The 23,842-nt window shown below is 37.5% G+C and overlaps 1 long non-coding RNA gene across 1 annotated transcript; it reads left to right on the plus strand.

The window, feature by feature from the left end:
- The first annotated feature begins 10,069 nt into the window (after positions 1–10,069).
- LOC143586267 (uncharacterized) lies at positions 10,070–11,515 on the plus strand. Its single transcript, XR_013144681.1, has 3 exons — positions 10,070–10,199; positions 11,102–11,349; positions 11,423–11,515. It is a non-coding gene; the product is annotated as an uncharacterized LOC143586267 (long non-coding RNA).
- The last annotated feature ends 12,327 nt before the right edge of the window (positions 11,516–23,842 follow it).

Genomic DNA, 23,842 nt, shown 5'->3' on the forward strand with positions numbered 1-23,842 from the left:
TCCAATGATTGGGCTCAGACCCAATTAGGGCCTTTTTGGCCTCCTCCTACTGCTTCGCGCCACGTGTACTTAGGACACCTGGTGCTTTTTCATTGATTACTCTCTGGCCAAGGTATTTCACCTGACCCATGTGCCATCACGTGGTGGCACATGGGCTTTGCTGAGTTGTTCACCCTTCATTGTCAACATCAGCACATTCTTTATTCCTTAAAAGATACCTTCTGGAAGGTTGTCAGATGAGTACAATCATGGTTGTCCTTATCCTGATTTGGATAAGGACGGGGTTGGTTGTGTGTGTATGTGATATGCGCCACGCGCAGATGTTTCATGCGCCGATGTGATATGCGTGAGCATATGTGATATGCGCCACGCGCAGATGTGGTGATATGCGTGAGCATATGTGACGTGCGCATATGTGATATGCGTGAGCATATGTGATATGCGCCACGCGCAGATGTGGTGATATGCGTGAGCATATGTGATATGCGTGAGCATATGTGATGCTCATGACATCTTAATTTCAAGCCTCTTGTCTATATCTTGTGGGTTGACCCGCCCCGCTCGATGTTAAGGCGGGTGCATACCCCTTCAAGCCCCCCCAGTCTAATGTGTGTCTTATCTCGCGCGGGCGAGGTAAGATAGATATTAGACTTAATAGTTTGCTTTTTCAATAGGGCTTGTTTTTTCTTTTTCTTTTCTTGTACGCGCGTTGCGCGAAATCCCATCCCTTTGGTTAAAACGAATCGTCAATGCACGTGGTTGGTTGGCGTTGACATGCATCAGAGATGGAGACGTTATGTGTCAGACCTTTCGTGTGCTCGAGGTGCTACAAGCTTGATCCTCGGCAGTGCGCCGCATGGCAGGGGAATCTTGATCCTCGGCGGTGCACATGCATGACTGCAAAGTCTTGATCCTCAGCAGTGCGGATGCATGGCAGTTGATCCGCGGGCGCATGCGTGGTGGCGGAATCGTGATCCGCGAGTGCGCCTGCATGACGGCGGGATCTTGATCCGCGGTCGCGTATGCATGGCGGCTGAAAGTTGAGCGCGCATGCATGGCGGAGAGTTGAGTGCGCATGCATGGCGAAGAGTTGAGCGCGCAGATAGCCGCGCTTGCTGACCAGCCCGATCTTGGCGCTTTAAAGAAATTACTTGATGAATGTGAAGGAACTGGTTGCAATGATGATGGCGCGGGCAACGCTACCTCTGCCAGCGGATCTGGCGTAGCCAAAGGACCTACTCCTGACGCCATTGAAACTTGAACAAGGTTGTAAGGAAATTATTTTTACTTGATCCTTAACAGTTGTCATATTTCAAGTTATTTTGCGATATTCTGAATATGCCGACACGTGCCTTGGCATTTCATTATTCCTCTTTTGCGCGACGTTATCGTGCATTTATTATAGGGAATTATGAATGAGTTTTTTAGCCTTTACGTGTCAGTGTGTTACTCTGCCTATATCCATTATAATCCCATGCGCGGCCCCGACCTGAGACCTTAACAACTATGCTTTGGCATGTGCTTTGCCTTAGTTGTGCTTAGGTATTTTTATGGTCCAGCTGCGCAATACGTAGGATGGATGCTGAGTAATTTGAGCTAAGGCTCATATTATTGGGCTAAGGCCCTGACGTTTTAGAGTTAAAACTCGTCAACGCGTCTGAGCTTGAAGCTCGCGCATGTATGTTTTACTTCGTTTTATTTTTAGTTTGATGTCAATACAATGTTGTCATATTGCTCAAAATTAATAAAGGGAAGTGTGAAACATGTATGCAAAAGGTAATAGAAACGCATATTAGTTTGGTGCGGCTAGTCATGGATTTGCGGGAGAACTCAAGTGATCTGCCATTTATCACTTAGCGCGCATGCGGCCCGCTATGGCGTGAATCACCGGAACGCGCATGCGGCTAGTCACGGATTTGCGGGAGAACTCAAGTGATCCGCCATTTATCGCTTAGCGCGCAGCGGCCCGCTATGGCGTGAATCGCCGGAACGCGCATGCGACTAGTCACGGATTTGCGGAACTCAAGTGATCCGCCATTTATCGCTTAGCGCGCAGCGTCCCGCTATGGCGTGAATCGCCGGAACGCGCATGCGGCTCGCTGTGGCGGAGAGTAGTCGCCGGGAGCGCGCATGCAACCCGCTGTGGCGAAGGGTTTAGCGCGCATGCGGCGAAGGGTTTAGCGCGCATGCAACCCGCTGTGGCAGAGAGTAATCGCCGGGAGCGCGCATGCAACCCGCTGTGGCGGAGAGTTGAGTACGCATGCATGGCGAAGAGTTGAGCGCGCATGCATGGCGGAGAGTCTTCATCTGCGGGGACGCATGCATGGAAGCGGAAACTTGACCTCCGGTGGCGCGCATGCGTGATAGCAGAATCTTGATCCTCCGCAGCGCCCTTGCATGGCGGCGGAGCGGTGATTCGTGGGCGCGCATGCACGGCGTCGGGAGTGTTGTTCGCTGGAGCGCACGTGATGACGGAGTACTGATCTGCGATGGCGCACGTGCGGCCATCACATTTTTCCGTGATGGCGATGGCGCAGTACTTGATGTCTCTTCCATTTTGAGGATGAGAGAGTTAGATCTGTGATTTTAAACCTAAAATCCAGATCTATAACCTAGATCTAGATCTTTTTCAGCTTCATTTTTGCACAGAGCTGGAAGCATCTTTTAGATCTATGGATCTTTTTGAGCTTTAATAGAACAAATCTTGAAGCATCTTTTTGTAAACTTCCAGATCTGGATTTTTCTTGGGAGAAAGAAAATCACAGATTTGGAATAATGGATGAACAGATCTGAGAACCGAGACGAAAATCGAAGAGTAGCTCGTTGTCGTCCCACGGATGGCGCCAATGTAGAAACATGAAATGAATCTGACCTGATCCATGACGATGTTCCCCGGTCTTCGAGATGAACGAACCACGTCTCGATCTTCTTCTCCGGTCAGCTTGAGATCTGCAATGGCTTTTGGGGGTGTGGAGGTGACTGCTAAGAAATCTCGAGGTTCTCTTGTTTACAGACACAAAAATGGTTATGGTGGTGGCTCTTATTGAGAAACAACAACAACCCTTAATAAGGAGGTGGAAACCTCCTTATATAGGGAGCCTTATGGCCACCATCATGGTACCCTAATGGGCCTAGCCCAGTTAGGGTTACCTCCACAAAACCCCCTCAGCCCAATAATATTGTATTAGCCGATATAATAAAATAAGGTCGTAAGCCGGGTTTAGTACCATACCCTACACTACCCTTTGAATTTGTTGTGGGTTGGGATCTTACTAAAACCAATAATTTCGTTAGTTAACGATAATATAATCCAATTTACAAGCAACTTTGCCATTTCAAGTGCAATAAAAAAGTATCAATTTTTATTAGGTTTAAAAACAATGGAAGGTTGTCATTTAATAATATATTATGTAAGTTTTATATATTGCGATGAGGTAAATAAAAAACTAAGTTCGGGTTGAAAATATTTGGACCAGATAAGTTGGTTATTTTGTGGGTTAAAGAACGGGTTGTTAGGAACTAGGATTCATGATGAAGAATGGTAAGAATTTATAGATGGAGAAAACATGAAATGGGTGACAAAGATAGTTAGATATTGAAATTTTATTATTTAGAGGATTTAAAATAATAAGAAAAATTTAATATGCCGCTTCCCTTTGTCCCATGTTGTTTTCTCGCTTAACACTTTGGCCCAAAAAAACATCGAAACATCCTAGTTGTTTCAGTGTGATAAGATGCTCTTGGTAACCATTACGTATAATCTTATGTGCAAGACATTGTAACTATTGCGTTGTATATTCTTGTTACTTTGGTTATATAAGTTATATTTTTATTAACTTATGTAGTTTGGAATTTTAAAACCATTATTTATTTGTTCTATTGATATTGATGCATGTAAATGGTTACAAACCTCAATTCATAATCAAGGTCGATATCAAATCTATAGTCGATGTTGATTGCTTACTCAGCTCATAAGAAAAATATGCGTATGAAACACAAAAAGTTATACACAGCTGATACACAAGTATATCAATATATAATTTTCATAATTTAATAAATGAAAAGGTAGTATTTACATCAAAACATAAGCAAACGGGCAATACGTTGTGCCGTTATCATTTTCTAAATTGCAAAACCAACTCTTTTTAAAAACTAAATTGATAGTTTTAAAGTCATAACATTACTATGCATGACCAGTTGGACTTAGCTAAGTAGTTCTACAACTTCAAGGACAAGGAAACAAAAAATGTCAAACGCAGTATGTATAAATACATGTTAGTTGTCAAAACACGCCTCGTAGTTTAGCGCCGCTAATGCATAATTTCTCATGAATTTTTTTTTTACAAATATAGTATTTTATCATTAACTAATGACTATTAATATTATTTGACATTGATATTTACATTTAAATATACATATAAAAAGGAATAGTTGTTGTAAGGGGTCGCTTGCCGGCTGGACAAAGAAATCAAAACACCACACCATGAACATAATGCAATATATTTAATTTACGAAGCAAGATTTAATTAGAAATAGTGTGAACAAAAGATTAAAGAAATAAATAGAAATAAAGGGCCGATATATGTTTCAAAGTTAATTTATAGGTTGCATGCACTCTTCTCTTTTCACGACCACACAGGCACAAAAGTCTTCGAATAAAGCAGATTCAATAATTGCACAATACCTAACTTAAAAGGGATATATTTACAAAACGAAAAATTATTAAATACGCATAGACTGATTACTAATTGGTTTACCACAATGAAATTTGATCAAACGTTTTTATAGTCCACATTTTGAACTTTTATAAAGAAAAAAAAGAGAATATGATAGCGAGATTAATTTATGCCTTGATCGGATAATTGAGAGCGATTTACATATAGAGTGGATATTTTGTACCCAAGGTGTACATTTATGTTTAGAGTGACTTCCTACGCTTAATAGGTGTTTTTTTTTGCCCAATCAAGCCATGTCTGGCAAAATTTAAGCTTAATCATCATATTAAGTGTCGCGGTTGCTTTGGTCAACATCCGATCTTAATTTATTTCCACCATCACACTTATAATGTGTATGATTAAATTTTTTTGAAGCTTGTTAATTGTAGTCAAACGATGGTCTAACACTCTAACATGTCTTTGTGATGATTTCTCCCTTTAGGAAATCATAGAAATGTGCAATATTTTACATCATGCTTAAGTATTAATCAATTGACTTGATAGGACTATCAATATAGTCTAAACATTTATTTACTTGCGGTGACGATTTTCTTTTCATTTTTTTAACGACAAGTTATATTATGTAACAGATCCTAGTAAGGAGCCGATGCAAAATTACATAAACACAAAATCACCATTTCAAACAAACACCGAGTCAATATAAAAAAGGAAACAATGCTTTGATTTTACATTGATATGATCAATTAGATGCACAATAATCTTAATGAACTCAAAAGTTTACATCATACTGGTAAATTAGATGTGTAATAATCCCAATGAACTATAAGTTTACTATATCGTATGGTTCCACCACATACAATGATAAAATACGAAAAGAGTATACCATTTAATAAAGTATTAGGTGTATCTTAGTTAATACTTACAAAATTTTTAAAGGTGAGTTGGTGTACAAGGACCTATACAATATTTAGAGGAATTAAAAAGAATAAATTTGTCGTCAGTTAAAAGGTAAAAATCTCACGTTTTCCCACAGAACATAAAAACATATCAAGTATAAGGATTCTTATATACTAATACACATACTAGTGGAATTTTCGGCATGACCTAACATGACTTGTAAATAATAAGGTTTGATTGATATAAATATAGATGTGTCCGGTTGACTTGTTTAATTAAACAAGTTATATTAAGGTTAGTATGTTTTAACATGTTTATTAAACATGCCGACCCACTAACATGTTTATGGCGTATTAACCCATTTTTACAACCCATCAACTTTCAATTAACATGTTAATAACATAAATATCACCCGTCAACAGCGTTTGGATGAATGGGTTAAAAAGGGTATATTCCAGTCACACGAGTAGGTCATGGAAACATTGTTTATCATAGCAACAATAAACATCAATTGAATTTCTTATGTTTATATTAATTACTTAGGTGGTGTTTTTACGAAATAACATGCGTAAGGGCATGTTTGGTAGCCTCTTAATGTTTATAACTTTTTAATGGTTAAGAGGTAGTTAAGACTATCTCTTAAACATTAAGATGTACATCTTAACCATTAAGAGGTCATAAACCATTAGAATGTATGATCTTAATGGTCATTAAGAGACAACCAAGCAACCCCAAGTTTCAGTTTAAACATAAGAGTTTTGAACTGTAGTGGAAAAGAAGTATATTCAACTTTATTTAAAGTTTCGGGTTTTATGAATATGTTGTTAATTATGTAACTATTTTCCGTCAAATTTTAATGCGCATTACCTATTTATCATATCTACCGTAGCTATTGGAGATCAAGCTATACCTCATGAAAGTGTTCAAGCACTTTGAGGTATCGAATTAAATTTTACTTTCTCAGCCTAGTACAATAAGTATGTTAATTTTATTATTATTTCTTTAAAAGTCATAATATCAAGTAATAATGCAATAGAAACCCAATGCTAACAAAATGTAGACAAATAATAGTATTATCTTATACCCAAGTAAACGCAAAAACAATAACAAATAACCACCCTTTAGAATATTCTTGAGATCGCAGTGAATATTTAAAAATGTAATTGTAAGTATTATTTCAATAAATAATAACCATGATCTATTAGTATTGTGTTTGCTGATGGTTTAAATTCTTACAAGTACAAGAATATAAAGTTTTAAAGTGAAAAAATTAATTTATTGCTAAAAAGAATATTAAAAATATTAAATAGTCTGGACCTAATTTTTATGTTTATCCTGTAATTTAGAAAGGATTGATTGAAAGTATGGGGATCATTTTCAATAAGGTGTGAATTTAAGACGATCAAACTTTTAATTATTAAATATTAGTGTGTTAATTTGCTCGAAAAAAAAGAAATAATATGTTTATAATTAGGCATTGACTATAATTATAAAAGGGGATGAGTTTTGAAATTGATTCCAGTTTTCAGACACAACCTTACTTTACGTGTGTTGTTTCAAATTTAAGTTTGATTACCAAAATAAAATGTGTGATTAATTAAAATGATTTTTTTAATTAAAAATGATAGATATACCCTCACATGCAAGGGAGTTTTAGAGGGTCTAGGGTGTGCGAGCCGCACCATTGCCCGGGCACATAAGTTTTGGGGGCACAAACGTTTTTTTATACATGTTACACGTATATGTTTTTTGGTGTTAAAAATAAGGCTATTTGCAATGGTTTATGAGATAATTACATGCTCAGAATGATTGTTGGTTATAATAAATCGGTCGATAAAACGCTAGTGAATAAAAAATTTCATTAAGGTCTACAGGCTTTTTATTTTGGCTCGGCCGAGGGATTTAAGTTCTCAGAGACAGCCCTGCTCACATGTAACACGGTATATGCATGAGAGGGGTTTCTCAGTTAAATTTTAAGTTCCGTTAGTATTAGTAGCTGATACCCACATATGCTACAAAAGGTAAAGTTTAGTACTCAAACCTCTTACATGAAAACATTAATATCGAAACCCGTTATTTTTTAAAAACAACAAGGATTAATTGCGTAATTAACTTTAATTTTAATACTTCAGAAAAAAAAATAGCTCCACAAAATATACAGTCAATTAAAGTGTATTTGTTAGTGGATATAAGAAGTAAATCCTATATTAAAAAGAAGGTTATATTGTGAACAGAATCATTTCATTTGTTTAATGATTGTATTTTTCAAATTCGGTGAGACTCATCAATCAACACGACCAAATTCAAACTATTATTGTACTTATTTATTTCCTCACAAAGTTGATTTTTAAGTCTAAAATAAAATGATGATTACTTTAAGGGACAAATTCAAAATAGATTATTCTTGCCAAATGAGAAAAGATAAGAAATACTCCAAATTCATAACCAGGAACGTGAGAGCATTTTAAAAAAGATTGTTTGAATGAATACATATTAAACATTTTAAAACTTAAAATTAAACTATTTGTCAAAATAGGTATTCCAAGTTTCTAACGCAACCTATGAACCCAAATTTTTAAAAGAGTAAAATGTCATTTTCATTTTTATGGTTTGGCAAATAATACGAATTTAGTTCAAAAATTTTTTTTTTTTGCATATGAATCCTTCACGTTTCTCAGCTCTTGCCAATTACATCAAAATCACTAACTCCGTTAAATTTAATCGTTAAGTCAGGGGTAGACATGTCTTTTCACTATTTCTTTGTTATAATAATTATTTTAGTGAACTGCGGTTTTCGTGCTTGTGGACCTTGTGGTTTGTCCAAATATGCGGTTTTAGTCAAATAATTTCAAAATTTCTATTTTTCGTACTTGTAGTTTGGACTAAAACTACAGATTTTGGCAAACTAGAGGACGAAAACCGCAGTTCACTAAAATAAGTATTATAATAAAGAAATAGTGAAAAGACATGTCTATCCATGACTTAACGATTAAATTTAACGGTGTTAATAATTTGGATGCAATTGGCAATAACTAGGAAACGCGAAGGGTCTACATGCAAAAAAATAAAATTTGGACTAAATTTGCATTATTTGACAAACCACAAAGACGTGACACTTTACTCTTTTTAAAACTTGATAGCGATGTAAGTTATCAATGTCACAAATTTATTATGCTTCCATATGTGTGGATGTAGTGTTTAGGGGGTGTTTGGGATTTTTTATCTTAGAAAGTTGGGTTTTATGAGTGTGTAAGGCATAACTTTATATCTTAAATAAGGTACAAGGAGATAAAATAAGGTATTCCAAACACCCCATTAATTAACAAGTCTTCTACAAAATTTTTGACATTTCCTTTTGAAAAAAAAATATGTTCCTTAAAACTTGTGACACAATTCAATTTGAATTCAAAGTTTTACTTAATTACTACCATTTATAAATGGTTAGATTGTATGCGATCTTATTTAACGTATTACATAGAAATTAGAAAGTGAACATGCAATAAAATATTCAAGTGGATAGCTTTTTCTAACAATCTTTTTGTAAGACACGAACATAAGCCGTGACACGAGGAGGATAATTGGCAATGTCCAAAACAAAATCACATCATAATATTATTATTACTGGTTTGAGGCCCGTGTATTACACGGGTAATTGATGAAAATTTTGAACTTTAATCATTAAGTGAAATACATTCAACAAATTGATCATATATTGTAAATACAATTACAATTAACATTAAAATTAAAGAAATTAGATAACTAAGATTACACAAATATGTTACAAATAAGTAAAAACTTCATTTTACACGACATTCGTGATTGTATTAGTAGGTATACATTGTTTATCAAAAATCAAAATCTTTAATCCATGTCAGCTTATAACTCTTAATAAGGTAACATATAGGTATGTTTATAACTCTTGATATAGCCACGTATAGTTGTCCGTGTGACAAAAAAAAGTTCTCCAAATACATACCAACTCTAGATAAATGAAAATATATCCATGAAACTATTAAAAAAACTATTCATACACATAAAATATCATGGTTTTTAATCAATTAATATGATATCATTTGAGAACATTTGCTCATGTTTATCGTTAAAAAAACACGATTATCCCAAAAATCATATTACATACACTTTGATGTTATAATCATCCTTAAATCTTTAGAATTTGAAACTGATTGATCATGATAAATTTGTTGTCATTAATATTCCGTGCATGACAAAACTTTAATGGATTTTATATTTTATAACTAAAAATTGTATAATCAAGCAACATAAGAACCGAAAATTGGTACAGAGAATTGGGGGGTGAGAAATGGAAATGGAAACAATTCTCTTGTTTGTTTACGAAAGAAAGAGGTGAGAAATGGAAATAAACCATTTCCATTTCCCTGATTTCTTTTCTCTAAAAAAAGCGGAGAAATCATTTCTCCAGGGTTTCATTTCTCACTTCCATTCTCTTCCGATTAACAGATCCCCTTTCATCGCTATCTCCATGAAACTGGTGGAGAGAGAAACAACAAACCCCAAGCCCTAAATCCAATCGAATCGGATCATCCAGTTCTCACCAACTGTCAAATGCTCACAATTTGCTCCCAATTCACACCGATTCTCGTTCCGGTGAGTGATTCTGTAACTGATTATTGTTCCGATTACCTAATTCCGCTTTGATCCGTCTCGATTGGTGATTGATTGTTAGTTGTTGTGATTGATTGTGTAGATGTGGATCTGAGTTATGGTGAATTGTTAGTTGTGCTGGTTTATTGTTGTTTAGATGATTAATTGATGTGCGATGAGTGATCTTATGGGGATTTTGATGTGGTTTTGTGAAATCTAGAGTGTGATAACGTAATTGATTGTGGATTGTTAAATTATTTATGATGTAGGTTGCTTTATAGTAAGAGTTTGTTAAAGGATGTGTGACATTAATGTAATTATTGCAACTTCAATGGCAGCTGAATGTTATATTCTGGTTTTTAGATGTAGCTTACTTTGAAATTGTACATCATATAATGTAATAATGCCTCTTGTAGCATACTGCATACTGAAACTAGTGAATTATTTGTTGGAGATAATTAGTCAAAGGTGGAATAAGGAGTGTATGGTTTTGTTATTACTATTTACAGTTCTTAGAAGGAATATATCTTACTGATTTAGTAATTTATGTGCATCGTCATCTTGTTTTAGCATATAAGTTCGAGTTAGTTTAACACTGAATGAGGTTTTGGGAATAGTTATGTGATAGAAGCATATTTTCTTCAGTGGTTAATATGTTTGTTCATGGGAATTGTGCTCTATCTAGGGACTTGATTACTGCTTTTTTAATGCTTAACTCTTGCCTAAAGAGGAAAAGTAATTAGATGTGTCTTGTTTGTGACCATGGTAATTTTACCCAACCTTGTGTGCAAAAAGGATGAAGATAAAAGTTAATGTATTTGTAGTGCATCTTCTTTAATTTTTGTTATTGTAGTGCATACCTATGCAGGTGTTATGTGAAACCTCATTGATTATTATTTTTTCAGGAACACATGTTTGTTGGTGAAATAACTTTGAGGGTCCCAAAAGTGTTTGTGGAGGGTGACATTCATTAGAATATTTGGTTCTCATCAGGCTTAAAATGGCCTCTTCCAGCCTAGGACATGGTGGAGTCGGTACATCAAGAACTGTTGGTGGATTTAATGAATCCTCTACTGCAATTGATCGGTTGGGAAAGGGAATGCTTGAGATGAGACTTAGGGATAAAGTGGAACGTGGCGATGACAAAGTGAGTGTAAGTATAATCGTTTTAATAAACAGTTAAACGAGTTAAAAATATATTCAAAAAATCAAGTTTATTGTTCCAGGATAGTGAACCAGAGATTGTGCATGGGGCAAGTACTGAAGCTGGACATGTAATAAGGACAACAATTGGAGGGCGTAACGGTCAATCTGAACAGGTAGGAAGTGATGAGTTTAAAGAATTAGGTGGTCTGTTTTAGAATTTTGATATGTGCCTACGCATGTAAACGAACACGAACAAAGCATGTTTTTGTATGTTCGTTTAACTTTAACTGAACAAACTATTGTGCACTATGTTTTGTATGTGAATTGGTTTGATCAATGCATATTTTGGTTGGAATTTATGCATCTTTTTATATGTTTTTTTATTTTTTAATAAATATTTGTTATGAAAAAAATACTTGTGCTAATGATAAAGTTGATATAATTCTCTGTTTATTTTCTATGTACCAAACAAGAGAAATGATTCTCAGCTATATTTCTCTACTGAAATCTCTGTACTACCAAACAGAACAGTCAATTCTCATTCTCCAGACCAATTCCCTTTCTCTGCAATTCCATTTCTCTATTCCATTTCTCTACAATTCCATTCTCTGTACCAAACACCCCCTAACAAGATGATTTGTTTCATTCATATGAATGTAATTGCCAGGCAAATGACAAACACATACTAACCTTATAACCATGTTCAAATAATACTGATTATTCTTTGTTAAATGAATTTTAGAAGATTTAAAGTTGCAGAAAGTGAAGGTAGTGATTGTTATATATAATAGTTGGAAGTAGGACTGTCATTTTTACCCGTAACCTGAAACCCAACCCAAACTAACCCAACCCGAGAAACTCAAGCCTAAGAAAAATACTAACTCAAACCTGAAACGAAGTAATTCGGGTTGGTTCTTGGGTCAGAATTCTAGGTTTCGGGTCAACAAAAATAAACTTTTAGTTTTTAAATCATATATATTTTTAGGTATTAAAGGCCAAGCCTTAGTCGATGGCGTTATCAGGATTTAGTCCAAGTCGATTGTTCTCATTCTACATAATGAATCGATTGTTTATATTTTATTATTTTGAATATAAACCATAATAAACACTTTAATTATGTACTAACCAACATGTAACACTAACATAACCTCAATTCGTTGTATTTGTATAAAAATATAATTAATAAGGTAATATAATATATGAATTATGTAAATAACAGATGAAAACGATATTTTAGGTTTCAATATCCTAAAAGATTTTTGGAAAATGAAAATAATGGAATGGGACTGAACCAATTTTTTTGGTTTAAAATAACAAATGCTTTTAATTAAGTAATTTATCTTATAAGACATATTAAATTAAATATACTTGAATGTATAGAAAAAGTATAAAATCAAGTCATAAAACATACGTTTCTGAAGAATTTTGGTCTGAGTTATGGAAGAAAATATTGAAAACTAAATATTGATATTCTTATTGCTAAAACCCTTTATACTATACAAAAAAGTCATATAAATAGATGACAAGTAGTTCATAGAGTAAATCGTTATACATATATATTATAATTATACTATTCAATTTCAATGATTTAATGCTAAACACCAAGATATATATGTATAATATGTATTCTTCATGTTTGTAATATTTATACAAAATGTTTGTAGAAAATTAAAAAAATACACATTTCATGAGTTCAAATGCATATGAGAAAATTTTAAATCCAAATTTGAAACTAATCTTATATATAAAATTATGCATTGCTGTTTGAATCCCTGCTTAAAAACAATTTGTAGTTTAGCGTACAGATTCAAATTCTTCGACAATAATGCAACTTTATTTTTTTAAATTTGCAATTACTTGTGACTTTCAAATTTTATTCGAACAGGTCTGCAACTTCAATTTTGATATTTCCTTATTCCACCATTAATGTTAATGACTAATTCAATTAGTATTTACATTTAATAAACATAAACTTGGATTCATATGAAAATTATTTAAATTTTCATATATTGAAATTATTTAAAAAATAAGGACTATATATGAAAATTTGTTGAAAAATAATAAGAAGGACCATGAGCTTGACAAGTGACAAAAGTTATAGCCTTTTATTAGAATAGATAGATTGTTATTATATGTGGTCTCCCACGCAAAATTTAATAATACAAACCCAACCGGTTTATAGTTTTTTACTAAACCACCCACTTTGAATTAAAATCATTTCTCATCATTTTTCTATTTTAATAAAACCGACCCGGTTCATAGTATGAATGTATGATAAGATCGCTGGGCTTTCGACCACTTTTAATAAACTTTATTTATTAAACGATTAGAAAGGATGATATTTCCTAGTAAGCACCACTCTTTAATGAAAGAATTAATGAATTATTTGGAAGCAAAATTTGTATAAAAAAGCTGTTATATTACTCAACACATTTTCTCGTGTTCTTTTTCCCTTTATAAATCAATCTAATGATTGTTCATTTGTTCTCATGCTTCACAAAACAACCAAATGCTCTTTCTTTCATGATTATAAACTTATGGCAGCTAATATTTTATTGTTAAATAAGTACTCCATTAGTTAAAAATATATTTTAAAAAATAAAATTGATATTTAGCTATTCTTATTAATTTCAAAAAATTTAATATGTTTAATTAACTGTTGTTTTGTAAATGTTTTATATAACATAATAAAATGTTTAACCGTAATCTTTATAGTTATATGTTGTAACAATTAATTGATTTCATAGTTTTTTTTTTACATTTAATTTTTCTAGCTTATTTTATCTCAATATCTCAAATAATACTATAACCTACAACTCATCATTATTTTAAAATTAGAAGCTCCTTTTACTTCTGAAGCAAAAGTTGGAAAAAGTCATAATATTGTGAATTTTGTAACTTTTACAATTTTCATTACTAAAAATCTTGTTATTTTTTATTTTTGGGCAAAAGTTAGAAAAGTCATAATGTGTGACTTTTGAAACTTTATAATTTTTATTATTAGAAATCTAGGTTTTTTCACTCAACTTTTCACTATCAAACATCTTATAGTCTTCTTTTAGTTTTTTCAAAAGTTAAAAAGGTAAAAGTAGGCTTTAAAAAGAAGTTTCAAACACCCCTAACTATACTATAAGCTTTTTTTACAATAACTTGACATGAATCATCACTTAAAAGATAAAGTTTTATTCAGTATTTTGATACCGATAAACCTAAGGTAATCTAATTCATCACTTTTATGCATATATTTGATATCTTTATTCTCATCCATTTAAAATATGTATGCTTATGTTTAAAGATTTGTATTTTTATATTTTAGCTTTTCTTTTTAACGACGAATGTGTGCATAAGATTGAAAGGAGCCTAGAAAGAACAATATTGAAAAAAGAGAGTAATATTATCCTTTATAAATTAAAAAGAAGTATGGACAAGACAAAGACAGAAGTTGAGAATCTTATTGGACACTGGATTGGGGAAAGCTGCTGTAAAAAAGTGTTTTTCCTTCGATAAACAAGACAACTTAAATGTTTGTACGGTACTAACCCACTTTTTTTTTTAACAGCGGTAAATAATATAATAATTTTATTTATTAATCGAACACTCAGGCTTAACGATATATGTATTGGATAATTTCAGAAGTTTTTTTACAGCGAGAAGTGAATGTGTAACTCCATTAATCCCTAATTTCACTCAATTTCTTATGTGTAGGTGCGTATGTACGTTTGTAGGTACGTATGTTTGTATATGTGTATGTATGTTTGTATGTGTGTAGGTACGTAGGTTTCAATATGGCTCGGTACATTTGTACGTGTATAGGTAGGTTTGAATGTGTATTAAGACATAAATACAACCAACCTACATACATGTAGGTAACATCATAAGCAAGTGAGTGAAAAAATTGGGATTAATGGAGTTACACATTCACTTATCACACTTCTCGTTGTAATATCACTTCTCGCAAGATCCATTCCCTGACAACATAATAATTATGTAAGTACATGTTTGTACCCAAGAACTAAAAGTTATATTAATTATTAATATTAGTTATTACTCCCGTAGGTTAATGTGGAGCTAAGCTCATTATGTACGATGAAGTATATTATTGATGTAAAGTAGATTAAATACCTTTAGGCTATAGACAATTGATTTGCTTGTAACTTTTTTCATCATTTAGCGCTACTTGGGTGACACTCAAAGGGGCTCTAGCCTATATTACAAATGTTTTGGAGGTGATGTGGAAAGCGGAAACCACCTAGCCATTGGTGCCCGTATTCTCCTTCCATTAAACTTACGCCTTGTTCTTAAGTTTTGTAACCAAGGAAAGATAAGAAAAGGAGAGGAAAGGATAACAAAGGGAAGGGAAGGGAATAAATTTTTTTTAATTAAGTGTGTTCTTGAGTTTGGAGGAAATTAGAGGAAAGGAAATGATAGCTGTTAGTGCACAGAAATTTGACACTGTGGATATGTTATCCTGGCATATGTTTTGGATCAGTAATCCTTAGCGTGTGTTCCAGATCCCGTCAGGATCAAGGATCCACAGTACTTATTATTTATTAACGGTTGTTCTCATGTGTAGTCTTATATTTAGCAGGTATAACGGTTAGAAGATTCAGTTTATCCACTAACATGCGGTCAAGAAGATATTGACGTGTCTGGATCAATTATCCTTTTAAAGAGTTACAGAGCTATGTCAGGATCATGGACCCTCGGTATTTGGTGCTATTAACGGTTGTTTCTTATATGAAGACTGATATTTATCAAGTGTAACGGCTCCAAGACCTGGTCTACCCCTTATTTCGCAGCCTGAGTGATGGAGCACGTGGTCAAAGTGGCAGTTATGATTATATTGAAGGCAATGGCGAATTTTTAGGGATTATTAGTTAATAATCTTTATTATTCATAACTCAATTGAGTTATTGTCTTTTATGTATAAACAGAGGGTATGATCAGGTAGGAAAACACACCCAACACAACAACACACTCTGCTCACTACGAATTTGTGACACCCGGTAATTTCCCAACCCTATAAACTAAGTAATCAACCTAATAATTAGGTGATTGTGAATATTATGCGCGCTATATTAGAATCAGCGCGGGCATGTGTTATGTGCGCCCTGCGCGAGCGCGCTATGTTAGAGTCAGCACGGGCACGTTATGTGCGCCCTGCGCGAGCGCGCGATGTAAGAACCAGCGTGGGCATATGTTATATGCGCCATGCGCGAATGTTTTGGCTTTATGTTTTCATGTAACTTAACTTTATGTTGTCTAATGGGTTGACCGTCCCGCATGATGCTAAGGCGGGTGCATCCTAAATCGTTTATGCGCGTGCGGAAGGAGAACTAACCTCCCCGCATGGCGGGAACATTGAGAGTTAGTTTGTCTGAAGCTCCAAGATGGAATTGACTTCAACATAACTGATCACTATGTTGAAATACCAAGACCACCTGGAGAATCTACAAATGAAACTCAATGTCTCTGACTGCGAGAAGGTTACGTACCTACCCGCAGCAAAGAAATGTCCTTCACGCAGAAAGCTATGCGCACAAAGCTATACGCGCAGAACACTTAGCCTAATCTCCGGATATAAGGGATTATTCCCGCCCAAAAAGGAAACAGTTGCGTGTTTCAGAGATTTCTACTTTTTAACTGTACACTGACAAAAGCACCTGAAAAAGCACACTGTAACATGAAAAAGTCAACTGTCAGCCACCCTACTCCCACCAACCACAGACCTGCATGCCCTGTCCAAATCAAATCAGAATCTTTTATCCACTCCTCCACTTTTAAATAAATAATAATAATTTCCATACTTTATCATCATTACACCTAGATATGAAAATATTACAATCCCCTAAAGCAAGGGATTGTGTTCCCTAAATCTTGCCTATAAATATGTAACCCAAATTATCACCCAAACACACTTCAAACTTCTCTCTTAAAACTGCAAATTGCACTAATCATCGTCCAAGCATCCGTTTGATTTTTCAATTCCGTTCCTGTTACTAGGTAAGCCGAGATTATAACCCTGAGATCTACTTTCCAACCCTTATATTCTCCTATTTCTTGATCTTAATATATATACTTGTTATTTAATCGTATTCTAGACCTTCAATTCCGAGGCAAACACCAAGAAAACCCGAATCTCGATTAATCCCTTAACAAGAACCACAGGTGAGTCTCACAGCCCCTATTTTCACTGTTTTCACTATTTTTAAACTGTTTTCGGGGCGAGGGACACGTACCTAAATTATGTTTTATCATGATTCTCTTACAAGCAATGCAAGCAATTATGTGTTTAAATAATGTTTCATTATGGTATATTTACGAGCAATGCAAACGGTTATCTATGGTTTTCGATGAGAGTGCGATACGAGTAAGTGATCACTTTACCATTGGAACTCTAAGGGTAGGGACTGCTGGTTTGATCCACCCACTCGTAGGGGTCGCACCTCTTACACAGACGAGTGCCTAACATGTCACGGGGCAGTACTATGGGATTGAGCCCGCTCGTAGAGGTCGCTCCTCTTACGCAGACGAGCGCCTTGTTTTCCGGCACAACGTCCGCGCGTAACCCGCGGGACGGTATTATTTCGCTCGTAGTGGCAGCGCCACTTACACAGACGAGCACGGTTTTTCAGAAGTGTCCGCGCGTAACCCGCGGGACGGTATTACTTATTTCGCTCGTAGTGGCAGCGCCACTTACACAGACGAGCACGGTTCCCAGAAATGTTCGCGCGTAGCCCGCGGAACGATTTTATCAGAATATGTTATCAGAACTATGTTTTACTAAGCACGTGTTTTAATGATGCTATCAGAATTATGTTTCAGAATGATTTTTATCAAGACTGTGATGCAATACGAATTATCAAGTTACTAAAACTTGTGAACTCACTCAGTTTATACTGATTCAAATGTTTTACGTGTCTTTCAGGAGATAACTAGGTAGCGCATGGAGTCACACTTAGAGCACCTCACGCTGAACATCTAAAACTAGCTTTTTGGAAGATTTTAGTTCTATCCCTTCGATGCGCGCGGTTGTTCCCGCCGCGCAAGGGGATATGGCGTGGAAATCTTCAACAGTTTTCATACTTGGATGTTTTTATGTAATTTTTAAACAATGTAATGTATTTGCATTAAACATTTCATGCGCAATGAAAATCTTACTTTGAATGTTTGCAATGGCCCGTGCTTAATTATCAATCCCCACTCGCGCGCGCCCGGCTGTTTCCGCCGCTCAGGGCCGGGTGTGACAGATTGGTATCAGAGCACTGGTTATAGCGAACTAGGAAAAGAAGTTTTAACCTAGACTATAACCGTTGGTGAATCGCATGAAATATTTTTCAAAGAAAATATTTTCAAAAGAAACTATACACACACTTAGGAACACGGGTCACACAGTGTCTAGCGAATAAAGATAAGAACACTATGTGCTCAGGGTACATGCGCTAAGTTTGATATATTCTCTTTTTTTTAAGAAAAGCGAGAATGCCTCCAACCCGAGCCAAGGGAATTACCATGACACCCGAGGAACTCGCAGAAATAATCGCGCAGGCGATCGCGACACATGAGGCCAGCAAGGCCGAATCTAGTCAGGGTCGTCAGAATGAGACCCCAGAACCCGAATCAGGAGCCTTGGACAAAGGGTGCTCCTATAAGACATTTATGGCCTGTAGGCCTTGTCCATTCAAGGGTACCGAAGGGGCCATTGGGCTCTACAACTGGATCGACAAGATGGAGACAGTTCTCTCTATTAGTGGATGTAGTGAAAACCAAAAGGTCCTTTACGCGACCTGCATGTTCCAAGAAGCAGCTTCGTCTTGGTGGAAGCTTCAAGTGAAGACTATGGGGCGAGAAGTTGCTCTTCACAAGACCTGGGAGGAGCTGAAGGAAATGATGATGAGAAAGTTCTGCTCTCGCGCATAAATTCATAGTCTGCAGCAGGAATTCTGGAACCACACCATGGTAGGAACGGATATCGACGCCTACAACAACCGGTTCAACGAGCTTTGCCAGTTGGTGCCAGACATGGCAAACACGGAGGAAAAGAAGATCGAGAGATATATCTTTGGGTTACCTCCTGTTGTTAGGGTTCCGCTCAATGCCGCAGCGCCTCCAACCTTTGATGAGGCGGTAGCGCGGGCCATCACCCTTACAAGGGATACGGTCCGTGCGGGTATGTTGACTACGCGCGGAAACGAGCAGCGAACCTCTGACTCCAAGAGGAAATGGAACTCTCACCACCGAGGGTCCGACTCCAAGCAGCCACCGTTCAAGAAGCAGGAGAGCGCAAGGGTTTACGCGATCCAAGCCGCGGAGCCATCAAGGAAAGGATACAGCGGGCCTTACCCATGGTGCAACAAATGCAAGTTTCACCACGAGGGTGAATGCGCGAGCGTCATGTGCGCCAAGTGTAACAGGTCAGGGCACAAGACGGTGAATTGCCGTGCTAAGGAAGCTGGAGCCAGTGACAACTGCTACGCATGCGGAAAGCCAGGGCATTTCAGTCGGGATTGCCCGCAAAGGGGAAACCAAGCTCGCGGGAGAGCTTTTGTGATCGGCGCGGGCGAAGCTAAAGAAGAGCCGAATGTGGTAACCGGTACGTTTTTGCTTAACGGCCATTTTGCATCTGTCTTATTTGATACTGGCGCTGACCTAAGTTTTATATCCGCTGAGTTTAAAGACTCCCTAGGCCTAGCAACCAGTAGGCTAGACACACCTTATACTATAGAACTAGCCAATGGTAGGCAGTTATGCGCGAACGAAAGAACTGAACAATGTGTAATAGTCATGGGAGGTCACGGGTTCAATATTAACTTGTTGCCAATAGACTTGGGAAGTTTTGACATTGTGGTAAGTATGGATTGGTTAGTCGAGAACCACACGGAGGTTATTTGCCATGAGAAGCAGGTTCGGATCCCACTGTTGAACGAAGAAACCTTGGTGATACAAGGGGAAAGAAGGGGAGTTGCGGCGAAACTGATTTCGTGCCTAAGGAAAGGGTGCTACGCCTTCCTGGCGCATGTAGTAGAGAAGGAAGGAGATGAGCGAAGAATTGAAGACTTACCAGTAGTGCGCGAATTTCCAGAAGTTTTTCCTGAAGATTTGCCCGGATTACCGCCGCCGCGACAAGTCGAATTTCGTATTGATTTAGTCCCAGGAGCTGCGCCAGTAGCTCGAGCGCCTTATCGATTAGCTCCATCTGAGATGCAAGAGCTATCCAATCAGTTACAGGAACTATTGGATAAGGGTTTCATACGCCCAAGCTTCTCACCTTGGGGAGCTCCAGTACTGTTTGTTAAGAAGAAGGATGGTTCGTTCAGAATGTGTATTGACTATAGGGAGCTGAACAAGCTGACAGTCAAGAATCGGTACCCCTTACCGAGGATTGACGACTTATTTGACCAGTTGCAGGGATCCAGTTATTATTCGAAGATAGATCTACGGTCCGGATACCACCAACTTAGGGTCCATGAGGAAGATGTGCCGAAAACAGCCTTCCGAACTAGATACGGCCATTATGAGTTCTTAGTGATGCCTTTCGGGCTAACTAATGCGCCGGCTGTATTCATGGATCTGATGAACCGCGTGTGCAAACCATACTTGGACAAGTTTGTGATTGTGTTTATAGATGATATTCTGATTTACTCTCGGACCAAGGCCGAGCATGAGCAACACCTGAGATTGATTTTGGAATTGTTGAGGAAAGAAAAGTTGTATGCGAAGTTTTCCAAGTGTGAGTTTTGGCTTAGAGAAGTTCACTTTCTCGGTCACGTTGTAAACGAGAAAGGAATACACGTTGATCCTTCCAAAGTCAAGGCCATCGAAAACTGGGAAGCGCCAAAAACCCCAACTGAGGTGAGGCAATTCCTAGGACTAGCTGGCTACTATCGACGCTTCATTGAGAACTTCTCCAAGATAGCTCTACCTCTGACCGCGCTAACTCAGAAAGACAAGAAGTTTGTTTGGGGCGAAAATCAGGAAGCGGCATTTCAAATGTTGAAACAGAAGTTATGTAGTGCGCCAATTTTGTCTCTGCCCGAGGGGACGGATGACATCGTCGTTTACTGCGACGCTTCACATCAGGGACTCGGATGTGTCCTTATGCAGCGAGACAGAGTCATAGCGTATGCCTCGCGCCAACTCAAGGCCAATGAAAAGAACTACACAACGCATGATCTGGAACTTGGAGCGGTTGTCTTCGCGCTAAAGATTTGGCGCCATTACCTCTATGGTACAAAGTGTATAATCTTTACGGATCACAAGAGCCTTCAACATATATTTGATCAAAAGGATTTAAACATGAGGCAACGAAGATGGGTGGAGTTGTTGAATGATTATGATTGTGAAATTAAGTACCACCCTGGAAAGGCGAATGTGGTAGCAGATGCGCTAAGTAGGAAGGAGCGAATAAAAACGCTACGAGTCAATGCTCTAAGGTTGACCATTCGCGCAGATCTCTCTACCCGCATCCGAGACGCTCAGCAAGAAGCCTTGAAACCAGAGTTTGTTAAAAACGAATCCCTTGGGGGTATGATTAAAAGTTTGGAACTTAAAGAGAACGGCAATCTATATTTCGCTAACCGCATATGGGTCCCTCTCAAGGGAGGATTGCGCGAGCAAGTATTAAACGAAGCTCACAAAACGCGATATTCCGTACATCCTGGCGCAGACAAGATGTACCAAGATGTTAAAGTACTGTATTGGTGGCCCAATCTTAAAGGCGCCATCGCGACGTATGTCAGTAAGTGCCTGACGTGTTCGAAGGTAAAGGCTGAATACCAGAAGCCGTCGGGGTTACTTCAGCAGCCAGAAATTCCCATGTGAAAGTGGGAACAAATATATATGGACTTCATCACCAAACTGCCAAGGACACCTGGGGGTTATGACACGATCTGGGTTATTGTAGATCGGCTAACTAAGTCAGCGCACTTCCTGCCGATCAAGGAAACCGATAAGATGGAAAAGTTAGCCCGATTGTATATTCGAGAAGTAGTTTCAAAACATGGAGTCCCAGTGTCCATCATTTCTGATAGAGATAGTCGGTTCACCTCAAGGTTTTGGAGATCGTTACAAGGGGCTTTAGGTACTCGTCTTGACATGAGTACAGCATATCATCCCCAAACGGATGGGCAAAGCGAGCGAACAATCCAGACATTGGAAGATATGCTGCGCGCGTGCGCAATCGATTTCGGAGGTAGCTGGGATACTCACCTCCCATTGGTTGAATTTTCTTACAACAACAGTTATCACACAAGCCTCAAGGCTGCGCCGTTTGAAGCTTTGTATGGGCGCAAGTGTAGATCCCCACTGTGCTGGGCTGAAGTGGGTGACAAGCAAATGACTGGTCCAGAATTGATCCAAGAAACAATAGACAAGATTTTTCAGATACGGGATCGCCTTAAGACAGCGCGCGACAGACAGAAGAGCTACGCAGATGTGCGAAGGAAACCGTTGGAGTTTCAAGTAGGGGATAGAGTACTTTTGAAAGTCTCTCCATGGAAAGGAGTCCCCCGTTTCGGCAAGCGAGGAAAGTTGAATCCGCGCTACATTGGACCATTTGAGATCCTGGAAAGGATCGGTCCGGTTGCTTATAAACTCCGTTTACCCGCCGAACTCAGTGGAGTTCATGATACGTTTCATGTGTCCAACCTCAAAAAGTGCTTATCTGACGAAACGTTGATTTTACCGTTGGAAGAGATTCACATCGACAAACAACTGCACTTCGTAGAAGAACCTATAGCAGTGACCGATTGGAAAGAACAAAAGTTACGCAGAAGCAGAATCAAGTTAGTAAAGGTTCAATGGAACTCAAGGCGTGGGCCTGAATTCACTTGGGAAAGAGAAGATCAAATACGCAAGAAATACCCACACCTCTTTCAGAGCATGGCTTCTGCCAGCGACGTCTCCTAAATTTCGGGACGAAATTCTCTTAACAGGGGGAAAATGTGACACCCGGTAATTTCCCAACCCTATAAACTAAGTAATCAACCTAATAATTAGGTGATTGTGAATATTATGCGCGCTATATTAGAATCAGCGCGGGCATGTGTTATGTGCGCCCTGCGCGAGCGCGCTATGTTAGAGTCAGCACGGGCACGTTATGTGCGCCCTGCGCGAGCGCGCGATGTAAGAACCAGCGTGGGCATATGTTATATGCGCCATGCGCGAATGTTTTGGCTTTATGTTTTCATGTAACTTAACTTTATGTTGTCTAATGGGTTGACCGTCCCGCATGATGCTAAGGCGGGTGCATCCTAAATCGTTTATGCGCGTGCGGAAGGAGAACTAACCTCCCCGCATGGCGGGAACATTGAGAGTTAGTTTGTCTGAAGCTCCAAGATGGAATTGACTTCAACATAACTGATCACTATGTTGAAATACCAAGACCACCTGGAGAATCTACAAATGAAACTCAATGTCTCTGACTGCGAGAAGGTTACGTACCTACCCGCAGCAAAGAAATGTCCTTCACGCAGAAAGCTATGCGCACAAAGCTATACGCG

This window comes from Bidens hawaiensis, unplaced genomic scaffold, assembly GCF_021521415.1.
Source record: "Bidens hawaiensis isolate Kalapana, Puna unplaced genomic scaffold, B.hawaiensis_p1.1 tig00001575_1, whole genome shotgun sequence".
Lineage (NCBI taxonomy): Eukaryota > Viridiplantae > Streptophyta > Magnoliopsida > Asterales > Asteraceae > Bidens > Bidens hawaiensis.